Source organism: Engystomops pustulosus, chromosome 11 (assembly GCF_040894005.1).
Source record: "Engystomops pustulosus chromosome 11, aEngPut4.maternal, whole genome shotgun sequence".
NCBI classification, from domain to species: Eukaryota; Metazoa; Chordata; class Amphibia; order Anura; family Leptodactylidae; genus Engystomops; species Engystomops pustulosus.
In genome coordinates, this window is record NC_092421.1 from 3,334,822 (window position 1) to 3,340,540 (window position 5,719).

A 5,719-nucleotide genomic window follows, 5' to 3' on the forward strand; every position below is an offset into this window, starting at 1 on the left:
CAGACCTGTGCACAGTACAAGGCAGCTGTTGTCTGTAAGTACGGATCATATATAAGGCGCACCGGATTATAAGGCGCACCGGATTATAAAGCGCACCGGATTATAAAGCGCACCTTTAAATTCTGAGAAAAATCAAAAGGATTTTTTGTGCGCCTTATAGTCAGAAAAATACGGTACTGGGGCAATACTTTTATAGAGCGAACAGATTCCCTTTGATTAGATCACCAGCAGATGTGTGACCAATAGAAAATGAATAAGTCTTACTGTTCATGAAGTAACAACACTCAGTCCATAGCAAAAAATAATTTTACTTCTTCATGTACTTCTGGCGACACAGAACAAAAGAAGTCTTGTCATGTCTGCAGAGTCTCTACAGGCGTCTACTACAGGCATTTACTAAAAAGCTGAAGCTCTTTGGTAAATGTTTTAGAACAGTTCGTCCAAGACAAGTAAAAAAACAACAAATCCAAAAATACAAGAAAGTACAAAACAAAAAACTTCACATCCTTCCAGTCTTCATTGTCTTTACCTTAATACTGAGAGAAAGATGGTGGAACAGTAAAGCAACGCGATCCCTTGATGGAGAATTGTGCCGGTCTATAGAAAATACATTGTAACTCAGTGAGCAGAAGACCCCCCAGGTCTATGACCCCCAAACACTCGGACATCCCAATTCATTTCCCGGGCTCTGAGCTAGGTCTGTGTAAATATGACACCATAGGGGGGGGGGTGTATATTAGGTTGGTCCCCCACTCCCCCGCACGCAGCAGGTTTATTCACAAGTCGTCGGCCTCCCGGCGTGGGCTGAATTGCGCTCCACTAGGTCACATCATCACCCGGCAGATCCCCTTTATATGTACCCGGTGAGGAGGTGGCATTAGGGCAAATAGGTGCAGTGAATTTTGCCTATTTCAGGGGTTGTCCACCAGGAACCTGGTAAATTTGCCCCCTTATCCATCTTCAGTGTCGCCCCCTCCCCATTTACCATGATTTAGTGATTGACATTAATTCACACCCAAAACTATTTCATAAAACAACAAGATTTTATCACATCTGCCATTCGTTGTCTATCCAAGTTTTGTCCGTCCTTGGTCAAGCCATCAATATCTTAAAGAGGGAATTAGTTACCTGGGAATACATTTTACCCATTTATTTAAAAAACAAAAAACATAAGAATATTTATGCCAAATAAGAAACAAAAACATTTAAGAGAAATATTAAAATACCCAGGAGACGGATCTTCTTTTATCAAAGCCTCATATCAGGCGCAATATGAATCAATCCAATACATGAAGTTCCTCCACATTGTGTTACTTAATACTGCGAGATGTCACTTATTGCTTTCTGCTGCATTTTCCAGCGAGTACTAAAAATATACACTGCAACCTCATTGTTTTCTTATAAAATCCTTCACTTGTTTTCACGATGATTGCGATATTTATAATACACGTGCCACGCAGCCATTGCCGACGGTACCCGTGCCACCCAGCCATTGCCGACGGTACCTGTGCCACGCAGCCATTGCCGACGGTACCTGTGCCACGCAGCCATTGCCGACGGTACCTGTGCCACGCAGCCATTGCCGACGGTACCTGTGCCACGCAGCCATTGCCGACGGTACCTGTGCCACGCAGCCATTGCCGACGGTACCTGTGCCACGCAGCCATTGCCGACGGTACCTGTGCCACGCAGCCATTGCCGACGGTACCTGTGCCACGCAGCCATTGCCGACGGTACCTGTGCCATGTAGCCATTGTTGATGGTACCCGTGCCAAGCAGCCATTGCCAATGGTACCCGTGCCAAGCAGCCATTGCCAATGGTACCCGTGCCAAGCAGCCATTGCCGATGGTACCCGTGCCACGCAGCCATTGCCGATGGTACCCGTGCCACGCAGCCATTGCCGATGGTACCCGTGCCACGCAGCCATTGCCGATGGTACCCGTGCCACGCAGCCATTGCCGATGGTACCCGTGCCACACAGCCATTGCCGATGGTACCCGTGCCACACAGCCATTGCCGATGTGCTTTACTTGTGTGACTTACAAATGTTCACATTTTGCAGCTAAAGATTTGGGCAAGGGGCAGGCAATTCAGTATCCTTGGTACCCTAAGCAAGGGGAATGTGCAGCATAAAGCAAAAATAAAATAAAAATCATATAAAGAATACAAAAAGATTGTGCACTGGAGACACAGAGACGTGATGTGCGTGTACCTACAGTATCTACAGGACTTACATTGTACCGCAGGGAGTCAGACTCTCTGCACCCTCCAAGTTAAGGCACAAAGGAGCTTTATGCTACCGAGCCTCAAAGTACCGTTTAGTTCCCTTTTCTGCGCTGGTTTATGTCATGTTCAATGTCCATGGACGATAAATTATGACGATATGTCCTTATCCTAATGCTGACAGCGGGGAATATTAACCTCATCAGTGCAGGATACTATATTGCTGTAGATAATCCCTGCTTTGAAGTTTTACCAAAATTATCTAAATTCACATAGTAAAAACCGGTAATTACTCACCGGTAATTGTGTTTCCTTGAACCACGACAGCACCCAACCAGAGAGAGGGATCCGCCCCCAGGGACAGGAAACCCAGACTTCAAATTCTGCGGTACGCCCCATCTCCTTCAGTGGATTACAGAGACTGTATGGGACTTAATGTTCTTGATTAATTCTGACCACCGTGTCATTCAGTATCACTTTCAATGAGAGAATCTCACACCTCTGTGACACACACATAACACTGAACACCCAAGTGTGAAAAAAGAATTTACAAGGGAGGGAATAACCAGGGTGCTGTCGTGGTTCAAGGAAACACAATTACCGGTGAGTAATTACCGGTTTCCCCCTCTCACCACGACAGCACCCAACCAGAGAGAATAACATAGATGAAATCCTTAGGGAGGGATAACCGAAGAAAGAACCCTTCGCCCAAAGGAAAGCTCCTGTGCACCTGCTACATTTAGCCTATAGTGCCTATAGAAAGTGTGTGGAGAAGACCAGGTGGCAGCCTGACAAATCTGATTAACCGACACCTCTCTAAATTCTGCCCATGAGGAAGAAACTGCTCTAGTGGAATGGGCTTTTAGACCTTCTGGTATCGGCTGACCGGCTGCTAAATAAGCGGAGCTAATGGCTTGCCTAATCCATCTAGCTATAACTACCGCTGAGGCCTTCTGCCCCCTGTTCTTGCCACCAAAAAGAACAAAAAGACTATCAGATTTTCTCCAATCTCTAGTCCTATCCAAATAAAGCTCAATGGCCCTCTTAACATCCAACTTGTTAAACTCTCTCTCCCTATCCGTAGAAGGGTTACTACAGAAGGATGGGAGCCTGATCTCCTGGGATCTATGGAATCTAGAGACTACCTTTGGTAAAAAGGCCGGGTCTGTCATCAGAACTACCCTGTCATCCAAGATCCTGAGAAAAGGCGCTCTACATGACAGAGACGATATCTCTCCAACCCTACGGGTTGAAGTGATAGCTACCAAAAATACAACTTTAATGGTCAGCCATTTTAGTGAACAAGACTCCAGGGGCTCAAAAGGGTCTCTTATCAGATAATTTAATACCAGAGTGAGGTCCCAGGGGGGCACCGTACATCTCCTAAAGGGGGTCATACGAGATGCCGCTTTTATGAACCGAGCTATCCAGGGATGAGAGGCTAAAGGAGACTCAAACAGGGAGCTAAGAGCAGAGATCTGAACTTTAAGGGTGGCAGGTTTTAGGCCCTTATCTAATCCTGCTTGCAGGAAATCTAATATCTTAGCTATATTTGGATGAGCTAAGTCTATTTTATCTGGGGCACAAAAATCTGAGAATACTCTCCAGACCCTGAAATAGATTTTAGAGGTAACTACTTTTCTACTCTGCTGCAGGGTTGTAATTACCTTGTCCGAGAGGCCTTTTTCCCTCAAGATGCGCCTCTCAAATTCCAGGCCGTCAGATGGAGGTTCGTAATCTGCGGGTGGAATACTGGGCCCTGGGAGAGGAGATCGTGACTCTCTGGGAGGATCCAAGGGTCTGATATCGATAGCTCTCTCAGTACCGAGAACCATGCCCTCCTGGGCCAGAAGGGGGCTATAAGAATAACTCTGGCTTGGTCTTGCCGTATCTTCTTCAGAACCCTTGGAAGAATAGACAGGGGTGGAAATGCATATGCTAGGCTGAAGTTCCACCTGATTGAGAAGGCATCCAGACTTAAAGATCGGTCTCTCGGGTCTAGGGAGCAGAAGAGCCTGACCTGTCTGTTCTTTCTTGTGGCGAATAAATCCACTTCTGGTTGACCCCAAAGCCTGGTTATCTTGGAGAACACCCTCTGATTCAGGGACCACTCTCCTTGACGTAAGAGATGACGACTTAGGAAGTCTGCCTGCAGGTTGTCCTTGCCCCTTATATGAACCGCCGATATTGATCTTAGATTGGCTTCCGCTAGTTCTAGAATCTGATGCGAGAGGTTCATTAAGGACCCGCTTCGGGTACCTCCCTGGCGATTCACGAACGCCACCGCTGTGACATTGTCCGAGGCAATCTTCAGGTCTGTCCCCCGAATCATCGGCAGAGCTTGTCTGATCGCCTGCAGGATGGCCTCTAGTTCTCTGTGATTTGAGGACTTTTTCCTGGAATCTTCGTTCCATGATCCCTGGAATAAGAGGCCCCTGACCTGGGCTCCCCAACCCGTAGAGCTTGCATCCGTAATCATGGATAGAGGGTTCTCCTCTCTCCAAGGCCGGCCTGCCTGGAGGTTCTCCTCTCTTAGCCACCATCTCAGGGAATCCAGGATCTGTTGAGGAAGTGTAATCCTCTGGTCCAAGGAGGACTGGTCCCCCCTCCAGTTCTCCAACATGAAGAGCTGTAAGGGCCTTGCGTGATACATCGCCCAAGACACCGCTGGGATTGCCGCTGTAAAGAGACCCAGAGTCCTCATAATGTCCCTTATGGTAGGGGATGGCTGTCTGTACAGCCTCTCCACCGAGGTTACTATCTTCACCACCTTGTCCTGAGGAAGGAAAGATCTCTGCTGAGTGGAATCTAATGTGATGCCGAGAAATATCTTTGATCTGGCCGGAGTGAGGGAGGACTTTTTCAGATTTACCATCCAGCCCAGGCGATGTAGGATCTTCATCACCACCTTTATTAAGATCTGCAACTCTTCTGCCGAACCTGCTATCAGCAGGAAGTCGTCCAGATATGGCACAAAGATGCCCTGATATTTCCGTATGTAGGCTCCTACCTCCGATATTAGTTTTGTGAAAACTCTCGGTGCTATCGCCACTCCAAAGGGCAGAGCCCTGAATTGGAAGTGCTCTATCTTGCCGTCCATCCTCACCGCCACTCTCAGGAATCTCTGACTGTCCGGATGAATAGGGACGTGGTAATAGGCATCCGCTAAGTCTATGGAAGCCATAAAACAATCTTGAAAGAGCAGGTTTACGGTTGACCTTATCGATTCCATCTTGAACTTTTCCACTTTTAGGTAGCAGTTTAGTGGTTTTAAATTTATAATGGTCCGGAATGTTCCGTCCGGTTTCTTTATAAGGAACAGGGTTGAATAAAATCCTGTCCCTCGATCCTGCAGTGGCACCTGCCGTAGCACCTCCTTTTCCAATAGGGATCTTACTTCGGTCTCTAGAGCCTGTCTTTCTGCTCTTCCGGCCACTGAGGTTATCTTGAAACGCTGTGGGGGAGGGGATAGAAAAGGTAATTTTAGGCCATCTT